Raw genomic sequence first — 13,208 nt, 5'->3', positions numbered from 1 at the left:
ACTTAAACTCCTTAAACAAGTCTTTAAAGTACCTCTGAAAAACATGGAACTATATTGTCATTTATCTCAGCAATACACTAAAAGAAAGATTCATAATTTGTTTTACTGAATTTTGTTGAATAGGCTACACACATGACCTGTAATACGTAAAGCCAGCCCATTCCTTTGATTCACTGGAGAATATATTTGGAACAAAGTTCATCAAATGACAAAGAAGAATTAAAAACAAAATAAAACCCACCCAAACAGCCAAAAAGATCTATTTTTTAGCACAGTTAATCTTACAGATTGAGGAGAGGAGGATAATTTTCTCATTTAAATAATGGACAGCTAACATAATCAGGCAAAGCAGAGGTATTTTTATTGCCAGCTCCCCCAATCCCCTATGACCTCATGCCTTAAAAATGCCTCAATGCAGTCAATACAAGTTGTTAATAAACCTGAGTAATTTCTCCCATAGAGTACATAGACTTGCAATATAGAAGTTCTGTAATATATACAGTATCACATCTGAATGGAAAACAGTATTCTTACAGGTAGAATTACTGACTACCACATCATTTCTGTAGTTCTGTGTGGTCTAAGTTTTCCTCTTTACTCAGAAACTCAGATACATGTCTTTTTTTTTGTGGATGATCTTTATGTAGCTGTTATATCTCCTGCAGAATCCTAGAGCTTTTATTCAGCTTTTGTTTTGCCTTCCATTCTAGCCTGACACCTTTAACTGTGAGCTGTATTCCATGATCCAGTGGGTTCCCACAGGACCATTCAATGACAAGCAAAAAGCTGAACTGTGAAGTGACCTCTAGGCCATTTCTTCATTTTCCTGCTTGTTAGCAGGTTGTTCATGCAGTTTGATGTCAGAACGCATTGCTGTAGATCTATTTTGTGCTTTGCTTTACTCCCCACGTGGCTCCATTTTTCTATTATTTTCAAAGAAAAAGAAATTGTGCTCTAATAATACATAGGAAATGAAAAACTTGCCTGGAACTGTGTGTGAATTATATATATCATGGAAACACAGAAATTATATTGACAGATCACATGTGGAGAGAGAAGATAGATGATAAGACTTCTTAACAGGTAAAAGAATGCCATTCTTATTTGGTTATTGGTTACATACATTTTTTTCTATTCTCAAATATAACCCTTTCTTCCTATTGTTTTACACACACACACAGACACACGCGTGCAAGCATGCACGCTAATAGAGATTGGATACATTTTTTTAACCAAGGTTTAGATCAAAATACAAATGAAACCAAGATGCATTTTGCTTTTGAGGGAGAAGTAGTAGAGCTCCATATTGCAGTTATTTCCAGGTGGCTCATATACACTTGAGCAACAGGGTTGTTTTTTTTTTCCTTCACTACTCTTACACTGGAATATTTTAATAATAATCAGTTTAAAATTCCAGCTTAGAATAAGACTATTCTGCACAGAAAACTTTGCTCTCAGGAGCTCTGTGAGAGAGAGCTGTAGTTTGAAGTAGCTTTGAAACAATTTTTTATCTTTCAAAAATTTGAAGATACGACACATCTGATTTTTTTATTTTTTTTTTAAGCATTTGAATTTGCTGTTCTGCCTCTTTACACTATGAAAAATAAACATTTCTTAATAGGAGCTTGTTTCTGACAAAATACTCTGCAAAAACAATCCAGTAATTTATCATCAAGAGATTTTCTTCCAAATTTTCAAGCCAGCAATATTTTATTTTTTAATGGGGAATGAAGTGAAAATAGATTTGGTTCTAGGCTTTTTCCCAGTTCCATATGTCCACTAACTGGAAACAAAAGTAGCTACAATCTTTTTCTTCATAAATTCCCCACAAGAGGTTAAACACCATAGCAAAGGTTAACATCTTTGGCCAGAAAGGAAGGGAACATGAGCAGCAGGAAAGGGAAGAAAATCTTCAGTGAATTCCCTCAGTAGCTTTTTGATCCATCTCGCCTACAGCACAGACCATTATTTACAGCAATTCCACTGCAAAATCCTCCAGGGAGAATGGAAAGTATCCAAACTCCCTGGGGGTGTCTCGCTCCTGTGGTTTCCCTGTTAAACACGAGCTGGAAAGTCTTAAAATAATCCTCTCAGTCTCTTATGCATTTCTGGAGGTCACTGTTTTTGAACTATTTAAAAATAATAATGCCTAAAAATGTTCCTGGTGATTCAATGAAGGCTGAGACATGTGAGTACCCCCTGAGATGGCCATCATCCTGAGATAAGTCCACACAAGAGACCACTTCACAGCCATTAAGCTGCAGCTCATCTCTCTCTCTCGTTCCCCAGCCTTGTCCATCTGCGTCCTTCAGACAAAAGATTTCACAACCCTTGCCCAGGATTTGTCCAAAGTTCTCCAAGCAAAGGATTTCTCAACCCCTGCCCAAGACTTGCCTGGACTTGTTCATCTGTGTCCCCAGCAAGCTTTGAGGATGATGTAACAGAATAATATCTTACAAAAAGTAACTTAGGCAGTTTAGTAACAAAAAAGGTAAAAAGTAATTTATTTCTTGCCTATATATTCCCTAAAAGGGATACAATGATTACTATGAATTTTTACTTAGAAGGATGACAGGAGTGAACATTGCATGCTGAAGCCGAACTACTCTAAAATAACTACATAAATACTTTTTTTTTTTTTTTTGCTACATTTGTTACTTTTCCACTTTCAGTTTTGATTGAGATGTTATACCCTGAAACATTACATTTAGTCAAATGAAAACTAACCCACCAACTTTCACACAGCTTCAATAGTCTTGAAGCAAGCTTCTTGATTTTTTTCTTTGCACATTTCTTTCCAGCTAGGCAGAAACATAGTGGCACAAATCTCAGGAGAGATCTTTCACCTGCCCTCCTGTCAAATTACATTGCAGAGGCAACAGTAGCCAATGAAGTGTGCTATCTCACACTAGACTTGCAGTTCCTGATAAATCTTGCAACTCAAGGCACTTTAAACAATTAGATATTTAAATACTGTAAAAAGAAGTTGAGAACACAAACTTAATAGGATCACGGTCAGTTAGATTGTTTATATTATTTCAAGATTCCTTATTATACTTCAAGACTGCATTTTAAGAAAAACAACACAGCGGAAAGGAGTTGAGGATTCACGAGTAAATCTGCTGGACTTCCATCAGAAAAATAGATACTGTTCTTGACTCTTTAACATCGTGCGTATTCAGGTACACTAATAGCTTTACTACTTGTAGCTTTACTACTTAGAGCACAAGTGTACAGCATGTCTAAACAGGATGAGGACTAAGATCTGTGGGTATTGTAATTTCATCTAAAATAACACTAGAAGCTCAAGATTTCTGTATTCAAAGAATGCCAACATGTTTATAAAATACATTCTATTTATTTATTAAGTATTACTATTGACAATTTATTTTATAATGTTACAAATCTCATTTTAGAGATCAGTAAAGTTTGTAGCATTTACACAGTTGCAATTAGGCTAATGTTCAAGTATTTAATAACTATGTAATTTAATTCTGTAGAGAAGCTGCCTTTTTTTTTTTTTTTTTTTTTTTTTTTTTTTTAAAGCAATTAGATTATAATTTGTGAACTGACAGCCAAGTACTGAGGAGGCTGAGCAGTCATCTTAATGGAAGTGTGCAGTAGCAGAAAATTAGAAGAAAACAATTTGATAGGAAAAGTATTTGAGAAACACTAGCATAAAGCACTGCAGCACAAATACAAGGTTGAATTCACTTACTCTGTTGACTTAAGCTTGTTTTCAAAAGTAACAGGTTTATCAGGTTCAGTGACTTCCTTTTCTAGGCTTAAATTTGGGATTGCAGAGCACACTTCCCATAGCTGTTCTGCTATTCTCCTCATTTTATCTTGAAAGTTGAAATGGGGAGTTACCCTGCAACCAATAATTGTTGCACAAGAAGACAAACTATCACCTAGATACAATTTTTTATTTCCAAAACACATATTTTCTAATATTTTCTCAACCTCTTCTAGAGGGAGTTGTTTCATCTTCTCTCAATGAAAAGTTCCTGGTTAGTGGAGAAGGATGCCAAATATAAGCAAGGAAAAAGCAGATGAACAATGCATTATAATTTAAAAATGTATGACAAACTAACCTGAAAAGGTAAAAGATCAAGACATTCTGGGAGTCCTCCATACAGTTTTGTTGTTTTTTGTATGTAGCAGTGTGTCAATGGTTTAGGGGTTGGTTTGGCCCAGTTCTGTGACTAATTGGAGTGGAGGGATCCACAGATCTGCACTCTGGAAAAGGGGTAAGGGAAAAAAGGGGAAAAGGTAAGGAGATGGGCCTAAAAACAAAACAGCAGTAAAGAGAGAAGGGAGAAAACTAATTTATTAAATATTATAGTAGAATGCAAGATAATACAATATAATTGGAATTTAAGCTAATAAATTAAAAAAGAAAGAAAAAAAAAGAAAAGAGAGAGAGAGAGAGAGTGTGCATCCAAAACTAAAGGCTTCACTCCAATGGTAAAGGCAAGATGCCTAGGCAGCACACACCACAGAAATGAGCAGTAAAAGAAGGGAAGTCTTGTGACTTGTGAGTTTTATGTTTCCCTCTAAACAGAAAAGGGAAACAGAACAGTGAAAGTTTTCTGCTGGGTCCTGCAATTCGGCTACAACAACCCCAGGCAATGCAACAGGCTTGGGGCGGTGTGGCTGGAGGACTGCGTAGAGGAAATGGACCTGGGGGTATTGATTGATGCTCGGCTGAACATGAGCCAACAGTCTGCCCAGGTGGCCAAGAAGGCCAATGGCATCCTGGCTTGCATCAAAAACAGCGTTGCAAGCAGGAGCAGAGAGGTGATTGTTCCCCTATATTCAGCACTCGTCAGGCCGCACCTCGAGTACTGTGTCCAGTTTTGGGCCCCTCACTGCAAGAAAGATATTGAGGTCCTGGAACGTGTTCAAAGGAGGGCAACAAAGCTGGTGAGGGGTCTGGAACACAGGCCATATGAGGAGAGGCTGAAGGAGCTGGGAATGTTCAGCCTGGAGAAGAGGAGGCTCAGGGGAGACCTGATTGCTCTCTATAACTTCCTGAAGGGAGGTTGTAGCGAGCTGGGGGTCGGCCTCTTCTCTCGTGTCATTAGTGATAGGACCAGAGGGAATGGTTTCAAGCTGCGGCAGGGGAGATTCAGGCTGGACATGAGGAAGTATTACCTTTCAGAAAGGGTGGTCAGGCACTGGAATGGACTGCCCAGGGAGGTGGTGGAGTCACCGAGCCTGGGGGTGTTCAAGGAAAGACTGGATGTTGTGTTGAGGGACATGGTTTAGTGGGAGCTATTGGGAATAGGTGAATGGTTGGACTGGATGATCTTTTAGGTCTTTTCCAACCTTGGTGATTCTATGATTCTGGCATATGTAGTTGTTCTTTTCTGAGAACCAGGTACCTGGAAATATCAACTGTCCACAGAACTGGAGCATTAGCTGTTTAAGTCCCAGTGCACTTCATGATATTATGATGTGGAATACTGATATCAAAAAGAAAAATAATCATAAAACCATGGTGCAGTGACAAGGAAAAAGTAGAAAAAAAAGTTAGTTAAGTTTTCCTGTCCCAAACTGGCGATCTGGGAATTCATCTGAGGGAGAAGTCATCTGCCCACAACTGTTTATGAAAGGGCAGCCTCAGGTGATTGAATTTAGGCTAGCAGAATGCACACCTTTGAAAAGAGCTTCAGTAAGATGCACCAGCTTGTTGTAGTCTGACTATGTAACAGTTAGAAAATAGCTATTTCTCAGCTGATTTTTCAATCCACTTTTCGCTGTGAGGTATAGCCTATCTTAAACTGCAGCTCCCTCAATTGTGATTTGCAATATACAGAACAGATTAGGAATGGATAATAAAGAATGAGTACACAGTAATTCATACCCAACTGCACACATATCTGAATGTGTGAAAATTAAGTTTTATTCATTTATTAATGAACGCTGTAAAACACCGCGCAGTTTTCTGTCAAAATACTTGCTAACAGCAAGAGATTCACAGCAGCAACACTGCAGCTATTCTGACTGGATTTGATGAAGAATTTGCAATGGTTGTCAATGTTGGGAAGCCTGCAGTGTAATAATTAATTCAGTGAAAAAAACATGAGTTAAACGTTGTAATTTATAAAGACAAAAAACGAACATAGAAAAAAGTAGGAATATAGGTTACATTTCAGAATAGAAGATTTCCACATATTTGAGAAGTCAGACAGTTATGACTGCAGTCCTATTTAATTGCAGATTTTTATTAACCAAAAGGAAAATGAAAAATTGTACTATTTAGAGATACAAAGTGAGGAAAGAATGCAAAACAACTTTCTAATTATGACAAAGATGTTCCAGAATGGACAGCTGATTTTAAAAGTGAACAGAAATACTTAGCAGCTTCACTAATGAGAGAGGAAATAACATAAGAATAAATAAGGAAGCTGCATTTCTAATACACAGAAACGTGAATAGAAGAATACAGAAGACAGGGTTTATAGCAAACATTCTGTGTCATAGTCAGAGGAAAAAAAATGTATTTCTAAGCCAACAAGAAAGGATGATTACATATACCCAAAGGTGGTAAAAATATGTGAAAGATTTTTTTCTTGTTGCAATTTATATAGAACATGACTGGAAGGTTCACAATCATTTGAAGTTAATTCATAAAGCTGGTATTTCAAAATGATCCTTATCATCAATCTGGTTATATTCAAGCTGTCCTATTTGTCATGGAACATGTAAAATTAACTTCTGCATCTCTGTACTGCTAATGGAGAGAATAAAATGAAGTTGGGAAGCAGGGGCGTTTTCTGTGAGGCTTTTTCTGTATAATTGAGTAAGGATGGGCACTTGGATGAAAGGAGTTAGTTTATTTCTATCTTAAGTCAGCCATCCAGTCATCAGAACAGTAACTACACTGCCCTGGAGCTAGACTGCTGCTGAACTAAGTCTGTGCCAATGCAGGTAGCAATAACTACATACGGGTAGACTCAAGAGAAGGGAGAGCAAGTGGGAGGATCTAAAAAAAAAATGAATGGGCAATGCTGGAGGCTCTTAAGAGAATACCAACAGAGTTAGTGGCAAGAGAGACTGGGAGAAGAACTTATTTCAATGTACTTGAAATAACATGTAATTTTTGACCAACCTATCAACATACATATTTGACACCAGGTAATTAATACACATGAAAGAAACGCCCTGCTAGTGAAAGAAAAGGAGGCCTAGGTTATTTATATTATGTTCTTCCAGGCAGAAAATCTACACAAATCAGAGATTTTTGAAGTTTTTACTATTAATTCTTAGGGGGAAGGGGAAGTTCAGAAAGTAAGAAATGTAAGCAAAACTGAAAATGTTCTTAGATTAAGCACATCTAATAACTTTTTATGTAAAGGATATGGCAATTTTTTATTTCATTAGAAGTTTTGTTTATGAAGGCTACAAACCTTTTTTGTAAGAAATATAATTTCGAACACATCTATTTTCGCATAGAAAACACTGACATGAAAAATGAAAAACAAAGCAGAACAACATGGCAAATCTTGAACATTTCTGGAAAACTGCCCATTATGTTAACGTGGTGCTATTTTCATGAGTGACAATCATTAAATCAGTTCCAACAGGTCTTGTGAGAGATGATTCCTCTGATCCTGAAATATTTAGGGAATTACAATGGACCAAAATAAATAGGACAAATTAAATTCCACTGCTGTCTAAGGAAATGTTGGGACAAAGAAACAAGCACAGCTTCCAGAGAGTTTAAGCATTTGTTCTGTGCCAAAGTGGTGAAACCGATCACATCCAAAATTAAGCACAGGCTACCTATAGTGAAGCAACTATCAAAGAGAGCTGTAGTGCTAGATTAGGTGCATGTAAAATCTAGCATGTGAGTGGCAGTTTTATAGCACTTCAGAGGCAAAGCAAAACACAAAGAAAGGGTAAAAGTAATGAGTTATACATCTGGTTTCAGTGTTAAACATACAGTGGAATTTTGGAGGCAAAAGAGCTCTTTTGTTATGTACTTTGGGAGAATAACCTGAATGGGCAAACTCTGGTTGCCATGGGAGCCATTGGTATGCAAGGGACTGCACAGAAAACATTTATTGAAAAAGTCTAATGAATTTGGACTTGATTACAAGGAATGGCACAAGATTACTTCTCGAGGGGAAGAATTAAATCTGAGCTTTGTTATTGGTGCAAAATAATTGAGACTAAGATAAAGGTATCTTCTATGCCTTTTTATCTCACTTTTTGTCAGGCTTTGGTATGTGCATAGCAGAGACCTTCACAGAATTTTCTACATAAAATATGTTAGAAAAGATACTTCGCTGGTGAAGGATAACAGGGCAAGGAGAACACCTTAAAAAAAAAAAAAAAAAAAAAAAAAAAAAAAAAAAAAAAAAAAAAAAAAGCAGCAAGAGTTGAAGATGGACAGAAAGCTCTTACAGTTACAATAATGTAATGCATGGATTTTAATACCTGCCAAAGAATAATTCCCAGCTGCAGATTGCCATCCTTCAAAGACTATAAAGGCAATGTCAGCACTCAGGATAGCCCAAGCAGCAGGTTGTATAGCACGTAGATTCGTATTTCTCTTAGGAAAAAGATCACTGAAATCTGCTCCGTGTTTTAACACAGAAAATCAGATGCATGTCAGATTTATGATGGTGAGGACATGTTGCCTCTTTTCTAGGACAGCAAAATGGACTAAGGTCATCTTACAAGTATTCACACATGCTATAGATCTCACAGCTGAGCTGGGGGGTCCCAGTGCCAGAAACACTAGCCCAAAAGGAATGGTTGTGCAGTAGTCTGCCACTGCATAAAACGCTGTAGGTTTCAATTAATAAAACATACTGTTACCATTTTCCCTCACATTTCTGAGTGAACTTGAAAAAGCAATATATGTTTTCTTTACTATAAGATGAATTTAAATCTGAAAAAGGAGACCACTCTTATATGAGCTAGATAGTCACGTCTGAGAATGAAGGAAACAGGATTTAACTCACCTGTCAGATAATGCAAACATCAGCATCAGAGATAAAGGAATAAGAGGGAATAAACAGGCTTTTCCTAAGGAGATGCCCTTAGCTCCATCACCAACTGGAACAGCATAAGGGTAATCCTCTATGCCCATTGTACTAATATTGGGATAAAAGTTCTAAAGGTATTATCTATTCATACCTCAGCATTAGGTGCTCTGACAAGCAGGGGCAATTATCAATATGGACAAGCTCTAACTTACATGTCTGTACTATTAAATAGGGGACTGTCATCTCATTGTCATGCCTAGATTTCTTGCTACTTCCTCTGACACTTAAATTTATCCTGCTTAAATAGCAACTGCAAGATGAGGATGTTTAAATGTTTCATGTTGTAAGCATCACAGTTAGATGATCTACTCCAGAAATAGCAATACTGCAGCTCACTGTCAAGTGATTTCAGATAAATAGATGAGTGTTGGAATAAGGATAGTTGTTCAACTCCCTGACTTCACCAGTGAGGCGCAGACCAAAGTTATAAAATCTGGGATTTCCGTGCCAGCAGAAAGCTGCATGCTCCAGGCAGCTTTCAGCTGAAGCGCAGCAAAGATAAGTGTCATCTTCAGAGCAAACCACCTGAACACTACAGCGGGCAGCACTCCCTGCTTGGCCTGCTACCTGCAGTGTGCTGCCCTCAGAAAGGGGAGGGGGAACAAGAACGAGTACATATACGAGCTTCACACAGGATTAAACTGAAGGGAAGCTTGCTCAAGCAGTAGTTGTACAGTGGGAGACTGCAACCCACACCAAGCATTCTTCACCCTTAAATCTGAGAAGGGTTAAGTCAACATAACCTTTTTATAAATCTTGTGAAGTTGCATCCTCCCAGATCAATCCTGCCTTGTCTATCATTCACTTTATGTCCTACTCAGTCTGGAGTGGTTTCTTTTTAAATAAGCAGCTTTGGTTAAAAAAAAAAAATCCACAAGTTTTTGATTTTGGTTTTCAGTAGAATTACCACTGACATCAAAACAGGATGGTATGCATTTCTGCTTGTAATTTATGTGACCAGCACCTGCATTTTAAATATTGGGGCAAAAGCAGTCAGCTATTCCACGCAAATCAGGTGCACTTCTTATTCACCTCATGAGATGGATGACTCCTTCATTAGATAAGAAGTGCTCAGACTTTCCTCACCACATGATGAAGTGTTAAAAGTCATACACAAATAAAGCTTATCATTAGAAAGAGAAAGCTGTATGAAACAAACAGCAATGGAAGTTTTGAGAGACAGAGCACAGCTAGAAACCTCAAGCAAACCTATATTTTAAAGAACAACATCTGCTACAATAATCAAAAGCAAATCCCCAAGGCAGGATTCTATGAACCTACGCTGTGAGTGCATCACTTTTTTGCCAGAATGGAAAAGGGGTAAAGAAGAAAACAATGAGCAAATAGATATTATCAGAGTGCTACTGCTAAAGGCAACAACACAAGCAAGAGAGAAAAGTTTCCACTAGGCTCCCCAAAGGAAGGGATTTCTTGATTAAAAACATGGAATCTCTCAAAAATCTCTCAACATTTCTCATGATTGCTCTAGCATTAAAAAGAAAAAAAGACAGAACATTCCAAATGCTGGTGAGATTTCTGGCTAAATAAGAATTTTTGAATTTTAATTGGATAACTGAAAAATTGTCAGAAGTGGCTTAGAAAAAAAAAAAAGTAAAAGTTTAGAAAATCATCGTCATAGTTTCTACTTTGATAACTTACATATAAAGTCTGTTCTTTTAAGTATCTTCTTCTATACAAACGGTAGTTTCAGAAAACATTTCATGAATTATAAGTTATTACATTCCTATGTTCTTCTATATTACAGTTTTAATTAAGAAGTTTCCGGCGTTTGATCCTCACTCAAGTAGAAGCAAATTAAAGAACACACTTTTCTACATATAACACACCAACTGAAGACAAGAAAGATCTTCTGAGAAGAAACCATCCCTACAGATTCTCAAAAGAGAATCTGCAGAGGGGAGCAAGACAAGGAATAAAGCTTTGTGGATTCTATCAGCAATATACACTGAAATGAAAGAAAAAATTCTTCACACGTTGTTACAAGCCAAAACAGCCTTGGAAAGTTTTTGCTTAATTCACTGTGAATTTAAAAATAAAATAATTGATTCAGATATAGACAGAAATAGAATCTAAACAATCCAACACAAGTAAATCTCCTTTCCTCTCCTTCCACAGACTCAAGCCAAACACATTCCTACCATCACCTCCCCCTATACTTAGCTCTCAACAACTCTTTGTGAAGAGAAAGTGCAAAGGGAGGTGCTGCTTATTCCCTTCACCACAAGGGTGGTTGAATATTGGAACAGACTTCGTAGAGAGGTGGTTGGTTGACCCTATAGCTGTCAGTATTCAACAGGTGTGTTGAAGAGAGCATTCAAGGGCTGAAAGATAAATATTTTGTGTTTGAGTGCTGCTGCTCAGCCCCTTCCCCCCATGAATAAATAAATACTGATCTCCATAAGAAGTTACTGCATCTCAGGATGGCTGATAAATCAAAACAAATGCAAATATAAGAATTGTGTAGTCCTACTTCCCTGGAAGCAGTGAAATTGCTTCTGATAAATTCTTTGTGACACCAGGCCAAGCATTATTAGGAGCGCTGGTAATCATAAAAAGAAAAAAGTTAACTCACCCAACTCAGGATATGGCTCTACCTACAAAACATTCCTCAAGAAAATGTCTTCATCCAGGCAACATTCTCATTTTGTGGACTAGCTGTTAAATGAGGCCAGGAAGGGGCAGACCTTGGCCTTCACCTCTGGGATGCACAGGTGAATTTCTTGCACCTGTGCTTCCTGGGCCAGCCACCCCCTTAACCAGGTGCTCAATTAACAGTTCAGGCCATGACATGAGTTCTCTTACACCTACCAAAATTGAATTAAAAGATATATACATGGGGTTTTCCTGAGGATGGAGCTCTAATCTTGGTGATAATGTCCTTCTTTCTCCTCTGAGCTTGAAATGAATTGTTGCTCTTTTTGTGTAGATTGTGTAAAACAATGTGATCTCTTAATATGAGATTTTAATATCCTCTTTAAGCAGCGCTTTACAGAATGACAGAATGCAGTTACTGTATGTTCAAATTTTTGAATCTTCACAATAGCTCTTAATTAAAAACATGATACTGTCTGCCTTCAGAAGGTTTTTTCCCAAGTACGTATGCCAAATTAATTTTGAAGCAAGCTGAAACAAACATTTCTCTTATAAGTCTCAGGGATTTCTGTGGTAAATGTCTTAAGTCTTGGTAGAATTTCAAAAGTTTTTTCCTCTCCTTACCACAGAAGATTTCTCTGACAGAGGAAGTAGAATAAACTGTTCCCAACAGTAAAAGCATAAAAAAGTATTATTTTAGATAAAATAAATGATGAAAGCATTACCCAATAATGTACACAAAATATTCTGCAATTCATAAAGATCTTTAATCTGATCAGTCATGAAAAGTGATGATCCAGGATATGTATTTGGGCTCTCAAAATAGATTCATAGACTTTAAAATCAATAATCAATAGAGTATAAAACCAAGAGTCATGAAGAGAAAAATTGTTTTTGGTTCATAAGCATATCAGGTGTCTGATCAGGTGTCTGGTAGACTGGCTAATTTAGAAACAGAATCCTTGGAGTCAGAAGGAACCTTTAAAGGTGATTCACAGCTAGATCAGATCGCTCAGAGCCTGGTCCAGGATGATCTTGTATGTCTCCAGGGGTGGGGCTTCCATTCCATCTCTGGGCAACCTGTTTCAGTGACTCAACACCCTCACTGTAAAAGACTTTTTCATTATATCCAACGTATTTCTTATCCTCCAAAAGCTAGTCCAAGATAATAAATGAATTGACCGGGTATGTCATTTCTACAGATCATGCATGGATCAACTTTGAAAGAAAATATTAGATAACGCTAAAGTTATCTCCACATAGTTATGAACATGAAGAATTCACTGGATCATTAGGTGCCCCATATATAATAGTATCTAAACAAATAAAGCTATAATTTTTTATGTATACTGAATAAAATTGGAGTAATAGTTATTTGTTCAGGTGATTTTCTAGCTACATTCAAGCTATCCATAAACATCACAACACTGGGTGACTGTACAGCACAACTTGTTCACTAGCTGCAACAAACTCAAGCTCTTCTATCATTTGACCTGCTGATGTGACTTATATGCTCTTTAAATAGACTAAGGA

This window comes from Tetrao urogallus (assembly GCF_951394365.1).
Source record: "Tetrao urogallus genome assembly, chromosome: 4".
Classification (NCBI taxonomy): domain Eukaryota; kingdom Metazoa; phylum Chordata; class Aves; order Galliformes; family Phasianidae; genus Tetrao; species Tetrao urogallus.
Note: the sequence above shows the minus strand (reverse complement) of the source record.